Source organism: Phyllobates terribilis, unplaced genomic scaffold (assembly GCF_046119375.1).
Source record: "Phyllobates terribilis strain yellow unplaced genomic scaffold, ASM4611937v1 Scaffold_2__4_contigs__length_985480577, whole genome shotgun sequence".
NCBI classification, from domain to species: Eukaryota; Metazoa; Chordata; class Amphibia; order Anura; family Dendrobatidae; genus Phyllobates; species Phyllobates terribilis.
Window position 1 is genome coordinate 647,658,847 of NW_027362762.1, and position 19,847 is coordinate 647,678,693.

Sequence of the window (19,847 nt, forward strand, 5' to 3'; positions counted from 1 at the left end):
CATGCCAGTAACACGTGGCCTGGCTTTGTCGTGCTGAAAACCAGCTTCTGGGGCACTTTGGAGAAATGTCTAGATAGGTAGGAAGGTAAGTATGTAAGATAGACAGACAAATAGATAGAAAAAAACAATAGATTTTAAGAAATAAAGGGTTTACAGGCAAGATCACCCAGCACTGTACATGCCCCCTGTTCTTCACAGAAATGAAAGAAGGGCTCCAATTGTATATGCTACTAGGATGAGGCACAAGAATAACTGAGTATGAAAAAGTGGAAAAATAACACAAATATCATGTGCTTTATAAGACTGTGTATTCATATTACAATTTCATCCAAGTGAAAGGTACACTTTAAGCATCTCTTAAAAATGTAGGCCTAAGACAAAGGGCCTTACTCCAAATTCACAAATTTTTATTATCTTATATATAATTTATAATAAGGAATAACATTTGTGACTGATATAGATAATGTATGTAAAGCGCAGCGGAATATGTTAGTGCTATATAAAAATAAAATTATTATTGTATAGGAAAAACTGACTTGCATGACATCCACCTATAAAAGGAAATAGTTTTGAATGTTAAAATTAAAGCTGAATTAGTCTATTCATTAAGGTGTACACACTTCCAGTTAAAGAAGCACTCCTCCCATCAAGGTTTGTATCCTCTTAATATATAGTAATCATCATATTATATAGCACTGTGTACTTACAATTGCTCATTGTGCCTTTTTTACCCAGATAATGCTTCTCTTTTCTCTGCTCTATATAGAAACAAGAAGTCTCTTGTCCCTGCATTTATCATTTCCCTCTTCAACTCCTGACCCACCTGCTCCTCCCCCTGCCAGAGACTTTTGCAGTGACTCATGACTCATACAGGGAAAATAGATCACCTGTTTCTACATAGAGCTTAGAAGGATTCAGATCGTCAGTTTTAAACCACATGCTATCATAGACCTAATAGGAAGGAGAAGAATTAGCTGGTAGAAGGGAAAAATTAGTAATTGTAAGTACACAGTGCTGTATAATATGATGATTGCAATATAGTAAGAGGATGACAATTTTAATGGGAGGAGTACTTCTTTAACTGGAAGTGTACACCTTAATAAATAGAAGACAAATTCCGCTTAATTTTAACTTTCAAAACTATTTCCTTGAATAGGTGGATGTTTTTCCTATATCAGTCACAAATGCTATTTCTTATTATAAATGATATATCCCTTCTAATACATACTGCAGGCGCCTAATATTAGAATTCAGGAGACTAACACACAGCATATGTGGAATTTCAGATCCCTGGCATGGTGCACTACACTGAGGGGTACCAAATAATCTCCTAGAAAATTTGAGGATTTCTCTAAAAATATAAATCATGCACATTTCTGTTGTTTATACAACCCTGACAACATTTTTAAAGGGGTTGCCAGTCATTTGGAAACATAAAGCTAGAATTTTACTTTAGCTGTGACATGCCATATATTCATCACACTTCTCAGCGGTCTTGTGCCATACATGCTACCATCATTACTGAGACCAGTGATTGGCAGCAGCTGTCAGGTGGATGTATGGCACATTACCACTTCAGGTACATCAACAAATAAAAGTAAAGTCCTCCACAGGGGCTGCAGATTTAGTAGTGAAATAATGTTTTTTTTATTGTACAGCCTTTGTTAGGTTAATTTTAACTCTAATTCCACATGCCTCTTAATCGGAACATATCACCTACATTTTTTATCATTACTAAACCCAGATACATATTCTTTATTCTCTTTTATTTTATATTCAGTACATGCTTTGGAGATGGTCATTGACTCGTATATGAGAGGCTTCTATGCAGGTTTGTGACCTGTGCATAGATAATTGTGCAGGGTGGTGGAGGAGTTGAGCTGAGACTATCACCTATTGTGGGATCCTGCTTTATCTGTCACCAATAGTGTTGAGCGAACGTGCTCGGGTAGCGAGCTATCCGAGCATGCTCAGGTGTCATCCGAGTATCTTCGGCGTGACGCATGCGGAGATTGCCTGTTTGTTAGGCAATCTCTGCATGTGTTGCTGCTGTCTACTGACGCAAAACATGCAGCCACAGGGACTCAAACATATTATCCGAGCACGCCCAAAATACTTGGATAACACCCGAGCATGCTCTGATAACAGGTTATCCGAGCACGTTCGCTCACAATAGTCACCAAGGTTATGGCAGAGGTTACCTTTCATTGTAATTCTGCCTTTGATGATAATGAGTGGACTAATGAAACATAATCTCTAGAGAACAGAAAATGTCTAAGGCTCAGTTTGTAAAAAATATTGTTTTAGGGTGCATTCACATTGCGTACCCATTCGATGGCCCTGTCAGGACTTGCATCCAAACCCCCCAAATGGGATTTGGATGTATGTGCCAATGGGGCCATAGACTTTAATGGTGCCGGCAAAGCGAACGTGCATCATTTTTGAGCGTATATGTCTACTGGAGGCGGACACAGACGCACCAGATGGTGCATCCATCCGAAACCCATATTACCCATATTGCGGGGGGTTAGGACGTAAATCCCGAATGGATGCCTGAACGCAATGTGAAAGAACCCGAACATAAAAACTTGCAGTGAAGGATTTACAATTTGGACTCACACATTTCTACAGGCACATGTAAGAATATTTGTTTATCTGAGTTGGTATTCATATTTATATGTATACAATTCTTGATATAATGATTACACTTTAGAACCCCAAACTAATCTGATCTGGTCCATTGTGCAGATTATGAAGGGTGAACCAGTTATTTTTATTAGAAAATTCAAAACAAATTCCATAACACTGATCCTCAAGATGAAACTATATATCACAATATGGTCAGCATGAGCCCTTAGACTTGAGAAGTCATCCACAAAGTGGGTACATTTAATGTAATAACATTACGATATTAATTTGCAACTTTCAGAATCCATACCAAGAAATCTGAGGAATTTAGTAAGAGCCAATGAGAATAAGTACATACCACAAATTAAATTAGACTTATATACTGTGAAGAGGGAAGGCTCCCAGCTAGCATGTTTGGTCAGAGGTTGTCCATATGCAGGGCCACAGCAGTCTCTGGAAGGAAAATATGAACGTTAATGCAGAATTCAAACCCCATATGATACACAAATAATTGTGTCAATATTGAAATCTAGTTAAACTCTGGAAAATTCAAATCTGAATCTAGTCACTTTACGCAACAATATCTTTGGACTGCTTTTACATATTCCAGTGGTTCTGAGACTCCTTTTCACGATGCATTGTACTTTACTTTAATAGTAAATTTAAGTAGATGTGTTTTGAATTTATTAAATGCAAATTGTCTCTTCAGAGAGGAAGAGGACTAGAACTCAAGTGCCACCTATAGGAAGTAGCAATCCTAAAAATCAATATCGACCCTTTAACGAGCCTTGTCACGTGACTTAGAATAAAAGTCAGAACCATAATATCAATTTGCAGACACTGTGTTTCGGGTCAGACGCCTCTCACCCAGCCAAACCATATCTCACACTTTGCACTGACGAGGGGCAGTACCCCGAAACACAGTGTCTGCAAATTGAGATTATGGTTTATGAGAGATTTAACAGCTTAGAAGTTTAGTAGTAATTTTTCAAGTATCCAAAGAACTTTTAAAAATCTATTTTTAGGCATGGATTCAGTTCAAAAGGAACCTATATATTAATGTCAATATGTTACCCCCCCTTCCAACAAACAAATTACACTTTAAAAAATGCATTCCTTATAGTATTCAAAATAGTGTTTAATAGCTTTGTTAACAAGTCAGTTTCTTCAAATGATAATGATGTAACACAATGTGGAATAAATGAAAAATTCTATTTTTTTCCATTAAAATGTACTTTAAGCCCAAAAAGTTTCATTTTCAAGATGAAAAACACCCCACAAATTTGTAAACAATTTCTTCCAAGTACGAAAATATCTTTCATGTGATCGCTGCTTACTACTGTTTGGGCACACAACAAGGATAAGAAAGGAAAGAGTGCCATTAGGAGAACATATTTTGCTGGAATCATCAAAATACTGGAGATCAGGCATTGTTTTTTTTTTCTTATTTTTTATGGTCTTTACTGGGTGGGATAAATTGCATGCTCATTTTATAGTTTGGGTCGTTAAGGACACTGATACCAAATATATACAGTACAGACCAAAAGTTTGGACACACCTCATTTAAAGATTTTTCTGTATTTTCATGACTATGAAAATTGTACATTGCACTATAGGCATCAAAACTATGAATTAACACATGTGGAATTATATACTTAACAAGAAAGTGTGAAACAACTGAAAATATGTCTTATATTCTAGGTTCTTCAAAGTAGCCACCTTTTGCTTTGATGACTGCTTTGCACACTCTTGGCATTCTCTTGATGAGCTTCAAGAGGTAGTCACCGGAAATGGTCTTCCAACAATCTTGAAGGAGTTCCCAGAGATGCTTAGCACTTGTTGGCCCTTTTGCCTTCACTCTGCGTTCCAGCTCACCCCAAACCATCTCAATTGGGTTCAGGTCTGGTGACTGTGGAGGCCAAGTCATCTGGCGTAGCACCCCATCACTCTCCTTCTTGGTCATATAGTCCTTACACAGCCTGGAGAGGTGTGTTTGGGGTCATTGTACTGTTGAAAAATAAATGATGGTCCAACTAAATGCAAACCGGATGGAATAGCATGCCGCTGCAAGATGCTGTGGTAGCCATGCTGGTTCAGTATGCCTTCAATTTTGAATAAATCCCCAACAGTATCACCAGCAAAGCACCCCCACACCATCACACCTCCTCCTCCATGCTTCACGGTGGGAACCAGGCATGTAGAGTCCATCCGTTCACCTTTTCTGCGTCGCACAAAGACACGGTGGTTGGAACCAAAGATCTCAAATTTGGACTCATCAGACCAAAGCACAGATTTCCACTGGTCTAATGTCCATTCCTTGTGTTCTCTAGCCCAAACAAGTCTCTTCTGCTTGTTGCCTTTCCTTAGCAGTGGTTTCCTAGAAGCTATTTTACCATGAAGGCCTCCTGCACAAAGTCTCCTCTTAACAGTTGTTGTAGAGATGTGTCTGCTGCTAGAACTCTGTGTGGCATTGACCTGGTCTCTAATCTGAGCTGCTGTTAACCTGCGATTTCTGAGGCTGGTGACTCGGATAAACTTATCCTCAGAAGGAGAGGTGACTCTTGGTCTTCCTTTCCTGGGGCAGTCCTCATGTGAGCCAGTTTCTTTGTAGCGCTTGATGGTTTTTGCAACTGCACTTGGGGACACTTTCAAAGTTTGCACAATTTTTTGGACTGACTGACCTTCATTTCTTAAAGTAATGATGGCCACTCGTTTTTCTTTACTTAGCTGCTTTTTTCTTGCCATAATTCAAATCCTAACAATCTATTGAGTAGGACTATCAGCTGTGTATCCACCTGACTTCTGCACAACACAACTGATGGTCCCAACCCCATTTATAAGGCAAGAAATCCCACTTATTAAACCTGACAGGGCACACCTGTGAAGTGAAAACCATTTCCGGTGACTACCTCTTGAAGCTCATCAAGAGAATGCCAAGAGTGTGCAAAGCAGTCATCAAAGCAAAAGGTGGCTATTTTGAAGAACCTAGAATATAAGACATATTTTCAGTTGTTTCACACTTTTTTGTTAAGTATATAATTCCACATGTGTTAATTCATAGTTTTGATGCCTTCAGTGTGAATGTACAATTTTCAAAGTCATGAAAATACAGAAAAATCGTTAAATAAGAAGGTGTGTCCAAACTTTTGGTCTGTACTGTACATGTGTGGTGGCTTAGTTTTTTTTTCAGGATCAGTTGAAGTTTTATTGGAACCAATTTGGACTACATAATATTTTCTTGCCTATTTTATTGCTTTGATTATTTGGGTCATAGATTGAACAAAAAACAGCAATTCATGTATTACTTTTATTTATATATTTTTACACCATTCCCCGTGTCATATAAGTGATAAGACAGCTTTGTTCCAAATTTAGATAGGATTTCTTATGTTTCGCTACTTGTAGCGAAACATTTTCCCATATTTTGTTCATACCTTATTCATATATATACAGTGAAGGAAATAATTATTTGATCCCTTGCTGTTTTTGTAAGTTTGCCCACTGACAAAGACATGAACAGTCTATAATTTTAAGGGTAGGTTAATTTTAATATTGAGAGCTAGAATATCCAAAAAAAAAATCAAGAAAATCACATTGTATAAATTAGATAAATGTATTTGCATTTTGCAGTGAGAAATAAGTATTTGATCCCCTACAAACCATTGAGTTTTGGCTCCTAGACCAGTTAGACGCTCCTAATCAACTCGTTACCTGCATTAAAGACAGCAGTCTTACATAGTCACCTGTATAAAAGACTCCTGTTCACAGACTCAATTAATCAGTCAGACTCTAACCTCTACAACATGGGCAAGACCAAAGAGCTTTCTAAGAATGTCAGGGACAAGATCATAGACCTGCACAAAGCTGGAATGGGCTACAAAACCATAAGTAAGACGCTGGGTGAGAAATGTAGTATAGTTCTTCTGATTTGCTATGTCGCTTACCCCATGTGCAGGGCTTTGCAGTAGCTTAGATATCAAGGGTTAAGACCACTAACAACTAACTGTAACTATATAATTGGTCGTGTCCATGGATACCTAAGCTACTGCAATGTCCTGCACATAGGGTAAGCGACATCGCTAATCAGAGGAACTACACTACATTTCTAATTGGAGGTATTTGCTATTATTATTATTATTATTGCACCTATTACATATTGGAATAAGATTTGGGAGATGGGAATACCCCTTTAACCTCACACTGACAGGAAGCCGGTTATAGCCTGCTTATGGCAGGGCCTAACAGGCCACTGTACCTGGCAGACCTGGAGGTCATTGTTTGACCTCTGGTTACCATGACAACCATCAGCACCCTGCAATAGCGTCACAGCTGTGCCTGTGGAGTGAAAGTGGGAGCCTCCTCTCTCTCAAAACCATCTACATGCAGCAGCCGCTATTGATCGCAGCATATAATTAATTAATTAAACAGGCAAGATCGGTACTAGCACCGATCACAGACTTTGCAGCAGGTTGCCAGTTATAATTTATACAGATCCTGGCAGATGACAAGTGTTGAATATAGGCGCGTGGGAGTCTAGTTCACTTCCCGGCGCCTGCACACAAGTTCCCTGCTCCACAAGGCTGTATGGACGGCAGGGAGAAGAGCGCCGTCCGTAAAGGGGAAACAGCGCAGGCGCGGGATCCGGCCGGGAACTGCAGGTCACAGGGCCCTGTGACTTGCAGAAGAGGTGGAGTAAGTATGATAATAGGGCTAGCAGGCGGGGATTTCTTGGCGTCCAGGGGACGCCAAGCTTAGCAGAAATCATTTAATAAAAATGCGATTACACAGAAACCAGACTGCTAATATGGGCCATACAGGTAAGTATAGCTTCACATTTCTATCACCTGTATGCCCATATTAGCGGTCTGAAAAGTCCCAGGGGGTGACAGATTCCCTTTAACATGTCACTCTCCACAAGGAGAAATGTTACCCCTTGAATACTGGTCTGACGCCTCTCACCCAGCCAAACCAGAACTCACACTTTGCATTGACGAGGGGCAGTATTCCGAAACACAGTGTCTGCAAAGTTTCTGGTTCTGGCTTTTATCCTAAGTCATGTGATAAGGCTCGTTAAAGGGTCACTATTGACTTTTAGGATTGCTACTTCCTGTAGGTGGCACTAGAGTTCTAGTCCTCTTGCTCTTTTGTACATCAAGGAATGCTTTTTGGAGCTAAATAAAGATATTTGAAAAAAGAAACGTGGGACATCGCTTTAACCCTTGGATTACCGTCAGACCTGGGGTTAGTATATTGGTTAATTTAAGTGATTAAAGAATGTGTCTGTTGTATTTCAGATAAAGTGTTTACTCTGTGTGTTTATTTAACTCTTTACTTTAATTAGGTTTAGTCATTTTAATCAGTGTAATGCCGCCCACCTGACACCTGACTGAACACAATCCTGCTGACAGGTGCGCTTTAAAGATCTCTTTTACAGCAGCAACACTGACAGCAGAAAGCAATAGTTGTAATGTGACTCACTATACCAGAGAGCATGCTATGTGATCTGTGCAGAGGACATTGTGTAAGGAGGGGGGAGGAGGTCCACTGTGACCCTTATGAATAGAGGATCCTGACTAACTATAAGTGCTACCTACCAGTTATACTACCTATTCTGATAATAAAAGGATTGCTCATAAGTAACTTCTACAAAACAAAAAGCATCAATCTGTTATGGGGCTCAATGAGTGAAGTTTGCAACATTTCAGCACTTTTCTTAAGAATAAGTAACTAAACTTTTTTTTTTATATAAATTTTTGGAAAAGTTCTAAAACTTTGCAATTCACTTTATTAGGGGATTTTTCTTCATTTCTGTAAAAAAAATTGCATGCAAGTGTCTTCCAAACCCTGCTTTTACCTTCCCTTCACCTGTATTCATATCGCAACATACTTATTTGGAGTACAGATGCTTTAAGTGAAAGGGTCGGCTCAGCAGCTGAGTCTCACTAACTCCACAGATAAGCTTGCTGCAGGAGAAAGTTCTGATAAGGGTAGGTTCACACTTGTCATCCATATACTATCCATTTTATACTCCGCAGCAATTACTTACAGGATCATTTACAGTTTACTATGTTACAGAATTGTAATGTATCAGTAAAAATCAGATATAAACTGTGGCTCTGTATGACATCAGCTTTGTTTTATGAACTGAAAATGCAGTCGTGTGAACGAGCCCTAAGCACAATACTCAGAGGAGACCATTGCTGACCCTTTCACTGCCATCATCTGTACTTCAAAAGAATATGTTCTGATGTCAATGCAGATGAAGAAAGGCAAATAAACCAGGAAAAACACACGCATTTTTTTATTTTTTTTTTAAAGGCATGAAGCCAACTTCACTAATAAAGATATTTGCAAAGTTTCATAACTTTCCAGGCCTGGCAAAAAAGATGCGAGGTACTATTTAAAATAAACAGTGACATTAAAACTTAAAATCACCAAAATTCCTTAAAACTATATTCAATATAAAAACTAGGTTGAAACAATGGGTTATTTTTAATTCCTTTTGAGAGTGTACAGACAGCGCAGTAATAGTGCAGTAAAATTCTTCGCCATTAGACAGTCCGGGCAAATGTACCTTATTAGTATTAGGCTATGTGCCAACGATACAGAAATGCTGCATATTTTTACGCTTCTCCCTGGCAGGAAAAACGAATGTGTTTTTTACATGCGTTTTTCCCGCCAGGTAGTAGCGTTTGTCAAGCGTCTTTGCATGCATTTCTGCATGCGGGTTGACAAGCGCTTTCCAAGCGATTTTAGCATCACCTGGAAAAGTGCTTGACAACTTGTTCACACTATATAAATCCATGCAACTGGCATGGATTTATAGTAGTGTGACCAAGTTAGTTAAAAAAAAAAGAATAAGAATGGTAAAAAATAAAAAAATAAAGTTTATACTCACCTTCCGGTGTCCTCCTGGTGTTCTCCCTGCCGCGTCCGGTGTGTTGGGCGGCTCGCGGTGGTGTGAAGGACCTGCGGTGACGTCATTGAGCCATGTGATGGGTCACATGACTCAGTGACGTCATGGCAGGTCCTTCACAACAGTGCGAGCATTGCAAGAGACCGGATGGCGTGGACAAAACACCGGGAGGACATCGGAAGGTGAGTATAAACTTTATTTTTTATATTAAATTCTTTTTTTTACAGTTTCTATGGTACCCAGGTCTGGAGGAGAGTTTCCTCTCCTCCAGACTTGGGTACCATCCGCACATAGAAACGCATAATATCCGTGTATACAAATGTACTGACACGGATATTATGCGTTTCAATGCAAGTCAATGGCGGCGATTACGCTGTGTGTCCGCAAAATTAATGGACATGCTGCAGATTTTTGAGCGCAGCATAAATGCTGCGGAAAAATCCGCAGCATGGGCACTGACATTGCGGCTTGTCATTGGGGACCATGGGGGGGCGGATTACCAAGCGTTTCCCAAGCGTTTATACTGTGGAAATTCCACAGCATAAACGCTTGGAAAACGCTACGAGGGCACATACCCTTAAGGATATGTGCCCACGATGCAGAAATGAAGCAGAAAATTTCTGCAGCATTTCTGCATCTCCCTGGCAGAAAAAACGCATGCAGATTATACATGCGGATTGTACATGCGTTTTCCTGCCAGGGACAAGCGGATGTGAAGCGTTCTTTACATGCATTTCCGCATGCTGGTTGTCAAGCGCTTTCCAGGCGATTTTAGCATCATTTGGAAAGTACTTGTCAACTTGGTCACACTATATAAATCCATGCAGCCGGCATGGATTTATATAGTGTGACCTTAAAGAAGGTTTAAAAATAAAAAAATAAATCTATACTTACCTTCGGATGGCCCCCGCAGTCTTGCTGCGCTCCTGTGCTGGCTGTCGGGAGAACGCGTTGCCCTGTACTGAAAGACCTGCCGTCACATGACTGTGGTGTCACCGCAGGTCCTTTAGCCCTACGCGATCTGCCGGCAAAGGAGAACAATCACTGCGCGGGCCGCCAGAAGGTGAATATAACCTTTATTTTTTATTTTATTCTTTTTTTCACAGGTACAATCGTACCCAGGTCTGGATGAGAATCTTCTCTCCTCTAGACTTGGGTACCATCCGCACATAGAAAAGCATATAATCAATGTGTACAAATGTACTGACACGGATTATATGCGTTTCAATGCAAGTCAATGGCGGCGATTACGGTGCGTGTCCGCAAAATTAATGGACATGCTGCAGATTTTTGAGCGCAGCATAAACGCTGCGGAAAAATCCGCAGCATGGGCACTGACATTGCGGCTTGTCATTGGGGACCATGGGAGGCGGATTACCAAGCGTTTACACTGCGGAAATTCCGCAGCATAAACGCTTGAAAAACGCTACGTGGGCACACAGCCTTCCACCTTCCTCTTCAAAGACAGCACAATATAGCAGAACTACTCCTTGGATAATCATTAGATGGCAATGAAGTCTGTGTTCCTAGTATTTCATTATACACATATAAACAATAGGGTACATAGTTACTAAGTCCCTGACTGGTATTACATGAGCTAGCAACACAAGTCATCCAGTAAAGCCCCTTCCTGGCGCAATGTGGGCATTATTGTATAGGTAAAGCCCCTTCCTGGCGAATGTGGGCATTATTGCATAGGTAAAGCCCCTTCCTGGCACAATGTGGGCATTATTGCATAGGTGAAGCCCTTTCCGGGCACAATGTGGGCATTATTGTATAGGTAAGGCCCTTTCCTGGCGCAAAGTGGGCAATATTGTATAGGTGAAGCCCCTTCCTGGCACAATGTGGGCATTATTGTATACAGATGTTCTCAAAAATTTACACACCCCTGCAGAATTTTTTCTTTCTTGGCCTTGTTTCAGAGAATATGAATGATAACAAAAAAAAACTTTTTCTCCACTCATGGTTATTGGTTGGGTGAAGCCATTTATTGTCAAACTACTCTGTTTTCTCTTTTAAATCTTAATGATAAAAACATCCAAATGACCCTGATCAAAAGTTCACCTACCCCAGTTCTTAATACCGTATATTGCCCCCTCTAACATCAATGACAGCTTGAAGTCTTTTGCTGTAGTTGTGGATGAGGTTCTTTATTTTCTCAGATGGTAAAGCAGCCCATTCTTCTTGGCAAAAAGCCTCCAGTTCCTGTAAATTCCTTGGCTGTCTAGCATGAACTGCGCGCTTGAGATCTCCCCAGAGTGGCTCAATGATATTGAGGTCAGGAGACTGAGATGGCCACTTCAGAACCTTCACTTTATTTTGCTGTAGCCAATGAAAACTCAACTTGGCCTTGTATTTTGGATCATTGTCATGTTGGAACGTCCAAGTACGTCCCATGCGCAGCTTCAGGGCTGATGAGTGCAAATTTGGCTCCAGTTTTTGCTGATAACAAGTTGCATTCATCTTTCCTTCATCTTTTACCAAGTTTCCTGTGCCTTTGTAGCTCACTCATCCCCAAAACATCAGCGATCCACCTCCGTGCTTTACTGTAGGAATGGTGTTCCTTTCATCATAGGCCTTGTTGACCTCTCTCCAATGTAACGTTTATGGTTGTGGCCAAAAAGGTCAATTTTGGTCTCATCGCTCCAAATGACCTTGTTCCAGAAGTTTTGAGGCTTGTCTCTGTGCTGTTTGGCCTATTGTAGGTGAGATACTTTGTGGCATTTGGCAAGTAATGGCTTTCTTCTGGCGACTCAACCATGCAGTCCATTTTTCTTCAAGTGCCTCCTTATTGTGTATCTTGAAACAGCCACACCGCTAGTTTTCAGAGAGTCCTGAATTTCAGCTGATGTTATTTGTGGGTTTTTCTTTGCATCCCGAACAATTTTCCTCGCAGTTGTGGCCGAAATCTTTGTTGGTCTTCCTGACCATGGTTTGGTTTTTACAGAGCCCCTGATTTACCATTTGTTAATCACAGTTTGAACGCTGCTGACTGGCATTATCAATTCCTTGGATATTTTTTAGTATCCCTTTCCTGTGTTATACAGTTCAACTATCTTTTCTCATAGATCCGTTGACAATTCTTTTGCGTTCCCGATGACTCACAATCCAGAAACATCAGTGGCTGGATGAAAGATGCAAGAGTCTGTCTGGATCCCAGAAACTCACTCAGCTTTTATGCACACACACTGATTACAAGCAAACAGGTCACAGGTGAGGATGTTACCTTTAGCAGCCATTCAAACCCAATTGTGTCAAATTCTGTGCATGTTATCACGCCAAAATCACCAGGGTATGTGAACTTTTGATCAGGGTCATTTGGATGTTTTTGGTTGTCATTAAGATTTAAAAAGAGAAAACACAGTAGTTTGACAATAAATGGCTTCACCCAACCAATAACCATGAGTGGAGAAAACACTTTTTTGTTATCATTCATATTCTCTGAAATAAGGCCAAGAAAGGAAAAATTCTGCCGGGTATGTAAACTTTTGAGCACAACTGTAGGTAAAGCCCCTTCCTGGCACAATGTGGGCATTATTGTATAGGTGAAGCCCCTTCCTGCCACAATCTGGGCATTATTGTATAGGTGAAGCCCCTTCCTGGCACAATGTGGGCATTATTGTATAGGTAAAGCCCCTTCCTGCCACAATCTGGGCATTATTGTATAGGTAAAGCCCCTTCCTGCCACAATCTGGGCATTATTGCATAGGTGAAGCCCCTTCCTGGCACAATGTGGGCATTATTGTATAGGTAAAGCCCCTTCCTGCCACAATGTGGGCATTATTGTATAGGTAAAGCCCCTTCCTGACACAATCTGGGCATTATTGTATAGGTAAAGCCCCTTCCTGGCGCAATCTGGGCATTATTGTATAGGTAAAGCCCCTTCTGGGCACAATGTGGGCATTATCTTACAGGTAAAGCCAGTTTCTGGCACAATGTGGGCATTATTGCATGGGTGAAGCCCCTTCCTGGCACAATGTGGGCATTATTGCATGGGTGAAGCCTTTTCATGGCACAATGTGGGAATTATTGTATAGGTGAAGCCCCTTTGTGGCACAATGTGGGCATTATTGTAAAGGTGAAGCTTCTTCCTGGCACAATGTGGGCATTAATGTATAGGTCAAGCCCCTTCCTGGCACAATGTGGGCATTATTGTATAGGTGAAGCCCCTTCCTGGCACAATGTGGGCATTATTGTATAGGTAAAGCCCCTTCCTGCCACAATCTGGGCATTATTGTATAGGTAAAGCCCCTTCCTGCCACAATCTGGGCATTATTGTATAGGTAAAGCCCCTTCCTGGCGCAATCTGGGCATTATTGTATAGGTAAAGCCCCTTCTGGGCACAATGTGGGCATTATCTTACAGGTAAAGCCAGTTTCTGGCACAATGTGGGCATTATTGCATGGATGAAGCCCCTTCCTGGCACAATGTGGGCATTATTGCATGGGTGAAGCCTTTTCATGGCACAATGTGGGAATTATTGTATAGGTGAAGCCCCTTTGTGGCACAATGTGGGCATTATTGTAAAGGTGAAGCTTCTTCCTGGCACAATGTGGGCATTAATGTATAGGTCAAGCCCCTTCCTGGCACAATGTGGGCATTATTGTATAGGTCAAGCCCCTTCCTGGCACAATGTGGGCATTATTGTATAGGTCAAGCCCCTTCCTGGCATAATGTGGGCATTATTGTATAGGTCAAACCTCTTCCTAGCACAATGTGGGCATTATTGTATAGGTAAAGCCTTTTCGTGGCACAATGTGGGCATTATTGTATAGGTGAAGCCCCTTCCGGGCACAATGTGGGCATTATTGTGTAGGTGAAGCCGCTTCTGAGCACAATGTGGGCATTATTGTACAGGTGAAACCCCTTCCGGGCACAATGTGGGCATTATTGTATAGGTGAAGCCCCTTCCGGGCACAATGTGGCCATTATTGTATAGGTGAAGCCCCTTCCGGGCACAATGTGGGCATTATTGTATAGGTGAAGCCCCTTCTGGGCACAATGTGGGCATTATTGTATAGGTGAAGCCCCTTCCGGGCACAATGTGGTCATTATTATATAGGTGAAGCCCCTTCCTGGCACAATGTGGTCATTATTATATAGGTGAAGCCCCTTCCTGGCACAATGTGGTCATTATTATATAGGTGAAGCCCCTTCCTGGCATAATGTGGTCATTATTATATAGGTGAAGTCCCTTCTGGGCACAATGTGGGCATTACTGTATAGGTGAAGCCCCTTCAAGGCACAATGTGGGCATTACTGTATAGGTGAAGCCCCTTTGTGGCACAATGTGGGCATTATTGTACAGGTGAAGCCCCTTCTGGGCATAATGTGGGCATTATTGTATAGGTGAAGCCCTTTGTGGCACAATGTGGTCATTATTATATAGGTGAAGCCCCTTCTGGGCATAATGTGGGCATTACTGTATAGGTGAAGCCCCTTCCTGGCACAATGTGGTCATTATTATATAGGTGAAGCCCCTTCTGGGCATAATGTGGGCATTACTGTATAGGTGAAGCCCCTTCCTGGCACAATGTGGGCATTACTGTATAGGTGAAGCCCCTTCGTGGCACAATGTGGGCATTATTGTATAGGTGAAGCCCCTTCCTGCCACAATCTGGGCATTATTGTATAGGTAAAGCCCCTTCCTGCCACAAAGTGGGCATTATTAGATAGGTGAAGCCCCTTGCTGGCACAATGTGGGCATTATTGCATAGGTGAAGCCACTTCCTGGCACAATGTGGGCATTATTGCATAGGTGAAGCCCCTTCCTGGCACAATGTGGGCATTATTGTATAGGTGAAGCTCCTTCCTGGCACAATGTGGGCATTATTATATAGGTGAAGCCCCTTCCTGGCACAATGTGGGCATTATTATATAGGTGAAGCCCCTTCCTGGCACAATGTGGGCATTATTGCATAGGTGAAGCCCCTTCCTGGCACAATGTGGGCATTATTGCATAGGTGAAGCCCCTTCCTGGCACAATGTGGACATTATTGTACAGGTGAAGCCCCTTCCTGGCACAATGTGGGCATTATTGTACAGGTAAAGCTCCTTCCTGGCACAATGTGGGCATTATTGTATAGGTGAAGCCCCTTCCTGGCACAATGTGGGCATTATTGTATAGGTGAAGCACCTTCCTGGCACAATGTGGGCATTATTGCATAGGTGAAGCCCCTTCCTGGCACAATGTGGACATTATTGCATAGGTGAAGCCCCTTCCTGGCACAATGTGGACATTATTGTACAGGTGAAGCCCCTTCCTGGCACAATGTGGGCATTATTGTACAGGTAAAGCTCCTTCCTGGCACAATGTGGGCATTATTGTATAGGTGAAGCCCCTTCCTGGCACAATGTGGGCATTATTGTATAGGTAAAGCCCCTTCATGGCACAATGTGGGCATTATTGTATAGGTGAAGCCCCTTCCTGGCACAATGTGGGCATTATTGTATAGGTGAAGCATCTAACTGGCATAATGTGAGCATTATTGTATAGGTGAAGCCCCTTCCTGGCACAATGTGGGCATTATTGTATAAGTGAAGCTTCTTCCTGGCACAATGTGGGCATTATTGTATAGGTGAAGCCCCTTCCTGGCACAATGTGGGCATTATTGCATAGGTGAAGCCCCTTCCTGGCACAATGTGGGCATTATTGCATAGGTGAAGCCCCTTCCTGGCACAATGTGGACATTATTGTATAGGTGAAGCCCCTTCCTGGCACAATGTGGGCATTATTGTACAGGTAAAGCTCCTTCCTAGTACAATGTGGGCATTATTGTATAGGTGAAGCCCCTTCCTGGCACAATGTGGGCATTATTGCATAGGTGAAGCCCCTTCCTGGCACAATGTGGACATTATTGTATAGGTGAAGCCCTTTCCTGGCACAATGTGGGCATTATTGTATAGGTGAAGCCCCTTCCTGGCACAATGTGGGCATTATTGTATAGGTGAAGCCCTTTCCTGGCACAATGTGGGCATTATTATATAGGTGAAGCTTCTTCCTGGCACAATGTGGGCATTATTGTATAGGTGAAGCCCTTTCCTGGCACAATGTGGGCATTATTATATAGGTGAAGCCCCTTCCTGGCACAATGTGGGCATTATTATATAGGTGAAGCCCCTTCCTGGCACAATGTGGGCATTATTATATAGGTGAAGCCCCTTCCTGGCACAATGTGGGCATTATTATATAGGTGAAGCCCCTTCCTGGCACAATGTGGGCATTATTGTATAGGTGAAGCCCCTTCCTGGCACAATGTGGGCATTATTATATAGGTGAAGCCCCTTCCTGGCACAATGTGGGCATTATTGTATAGGTGAAGCCTTTTCCTGGCATTATTATACAGGTGAAGCCCTTTGCTGGCACATTTCGGACATAGCAGGCACTTTCCTGCAGACGATCTCCCATTTCCTCCACTGACCCCCTGCTATAACCCCAGTCCTCGGCCATAACCGCAGAGAATGGCCGGGGTGACTGCTTCCTCCTGTCCTCGGAGCCTCCTGGTAAGATGATGCAGCCACAACAGACAAGTTTCCAGAAAGCCTCGTCAGTGAGGAGACGCCGGAGCCGCCGTGAGACTTGGCGCTCGCCCGCACAGCACGCCGGCCAGGATACTAGTCAGGCCGGGGAGAAAGAGCCAAGAGGCGGCGGGAGCAGAGAGGCCTCTGTGCAGAAGCAGCTGCACCGGCCATTGATGTCAGCGTCACGGACGCCGCGCTAGCCCTGCTCCGTCTCCCCATGCAGCTCCCCGTGATCCCCTTGTAAACAGACAAGCGGATGTACCCACCGGATCTTGGCAAGGACGAGCGGCCGTCAGCAGCAGCAGCTGCCTCCGCTCCGAGGGAAGCCGCCTGTAATGCAGCCCCGTGTGGACGCGATCTTACCTCACACTTCCAGGACCATTGAGGCAGGGAGATCCTGGTTGTGGCAGGCTGTGTCCTCCACAGGAGAATCTGCTTGTCAGGCGGCGGCGCCCTAGCGGCGGAAACGGCCACTGCAGGGGATTGCTGTACCGCCTGGCTGTGCACAAGGTGAGGAGGAGGGAAGAGCCGCTGGAAGACACGGGCTTGTCTCCCACTGTGGCGCACTGTTTGGGCATAGACTGTGGGCATGAAGTGCCAGGATAAATGTTTCCTCCATGTAGATGTAAGGTGGCAACGTGCTGGTGTGCACAGACCATTACATAGACCTGGCTTCAGGAGGTAGTCTCTGAAGTGTTTTACACATTTAGGCTATGTGCACACCATCAGGATTTGAAGCAGAATTTTCCTGAGCGTTTCTGCATCTCCTTGGCAGGAAAAACTTGGAAATTTCGCATGGTTTTGATTTGCTTTTGTTCATCTAGGATTGATTTTTGGAGCTAAATAAAGTCATTTGGTGGGACATTGCTTAAACCCTTGGATTACTGTCAGACCTGGGGTGAGTATATTGGTTAATTTAAATGATTAAAGAATGTGTCTGTTGTATTTCAAATAAAGTGTTTACTCTGTGTCTGTGTGTTTATTTAACTCTTTACGTTAATTAGGTTTGAAACGGGAAAAAATGGCCAGTTTCACCAGTGTGAACAGGTGCTTACTAGGAGCAGCTACCTCCATATACAAATAAAAAAAACACAGTAGCACACTGCAACGCTAAGTATGCGAGCATGAAATATATGAAATTTGAATAGCGTTACTGCTCTAGAAAATAGAAATAAATGAGAAATCTTAGCGCATAAATTGGCCAATTCATGAGTACTTGTTTCAGTCAGTTTTTTCTGTTTCTATGTATAAGCTTTGACTGAGCACTCCACCTCTAGGCCACAGGTGGTTTTAGCTGCAGCAGGTTCTTGCCTTCCCATACACAAGCAGGCTTATGTGTCTTAGAGAGGAGTTCACACAGGCAGGTTCCTGCTATGACGAGAAACGCCTTAACGTGGCTACTGGGTACTCATTCACCCAATCTTCATTAGCATTTCTATTCATGTAATTTCTGGGGCAGCTGTGAGCTGCTATTTTTAGCATAGGAAGGTGCCATTTGCAAACATGGTCCCTGGCCATCAGTAACAGCTCACAGCTGTTTCGTTAGCCACTACGTCCCCCCGATCAGCACTCAGCAGTGCTTTGCACGCAGTGTATTTTTGCTGGGTCCAAAACGGATGTTCTAATGCCGCACTTTTCTTGTCGGTACATGTGAATCCACCGCATATAATGACATTTCAACCTGTCAAAATCTGCAGCGGAGACTAGCGTGTCCGCTATAGAAATTGACATGCTGTGGGTTAGTTTGGGTACATGGCCACGGTCAGGAGCCGTTGCAGGTTTGACACTGCGTGTTTATACAGCGTCAATCCCGCAGCGTCCGGATTTTACAGCATAGTGGATGGGATCTCTAGATATCCTATGTCCACTATGCGTGCATCAGAGGCTGCGGATCACCTGTGGACACTGACATGCAGCGTGTCTTTCAGCATTTCAAATTCTCTTGCAGAGTCACTAGTCCCTGCAACAGAAATTTGACCACTAGACAGTATAGAATGGCGTAAATCCGCATGGTTCAGTGAGCCTAAAATTTTAAAAAAAATATGACGTTGGCTCCTGCATCATTTTTATAACCAGCAGAGGGAAAGCCGACTGCTGAGGGCTGATATTAGTAGCCGGGGAAGGGGCCATTAGCCAACAATGTTCCCTGGCTATTAATATCAGCCCACAGCTGTTTGTTTAGCCTTTACTGGCTAGATTACATGGGGACCCCAGAAAAAAATTGACGTACGATCCTCCTATAAAATTTAACTAGAAGAGGCTAAACAGACAGCTGCTGGCTGATATTAATAGCCAGGGAAGGGGACATGAATACTAGCTCCCTCCGCGGCTATTAATATCACCCCTCAGCAGTCCCAGAAATGGCACATCCATAAGATGCGTCAAATCTGGCACTTAGCCTCCACTCATCCCACTGCCCTGTAGCAGTGGCGAGTGGGGTTATGGGGTTGGGGTTCACGTCAGCCTTGCATTGGCAGCCGACGTGAAGCCCAGGTTGGTAATGGAGGGCGTCTATAAGATGCCCTCATTACTAACTGCATAGTAAAATGGTCGCCACTTTTTCAATAAAAGACACAGCCAGAATAAAGTATTTTAATGAAATAAAAAACACATGGTTTTAAAAAAAATAATAATTATTGTACTCGGTCTGCGAAGCCCTTGATCTTCTGGAAAAAAAAAAAGTAAAAAAATAAACAACCGTATCCCTCACCTGTCCGCTGTCAACGACGCAGTTCACAATTCCATCACGATTGTCCCTCAGTGATCCGGGTCACTTCTACAG

At 42.8% G+C, this 19,847-nt stretch overlaps 1 protein-coding gene across 3 annotated transcripts in view; it reads right to left on the bottom strand.

Moving 5' to 3' along the window:
* The window catches only part of CUEDC1 (CUE domain containing 1), a 169,553-nt gene extending 151,972 nt beyond the window's left edge, over nt 1-17,581 (bottom strand). For 2 of the 3 annotated variants that reach the window (XM_073666679.1, XM_073666676.1), the window contains exons 1-2: nt 17,429-17,581; nt 2,987-3,081 (exon numbers count right to left, since the gene is read on the bottom strand). The gene's annotated coding sequence lies outside the window, so the exon portion shown is untranslated. Of the gene's footprint in view, nt 1-2,986; nt 3,082-17,331 lie in introns of all 3 variants that reach the window. The other variant, XM_073666677.1, reaches the window with a different exon arrangement.
* Nucleotides 17,582-19,847: the final 2,266 nt, after the last annotated feature.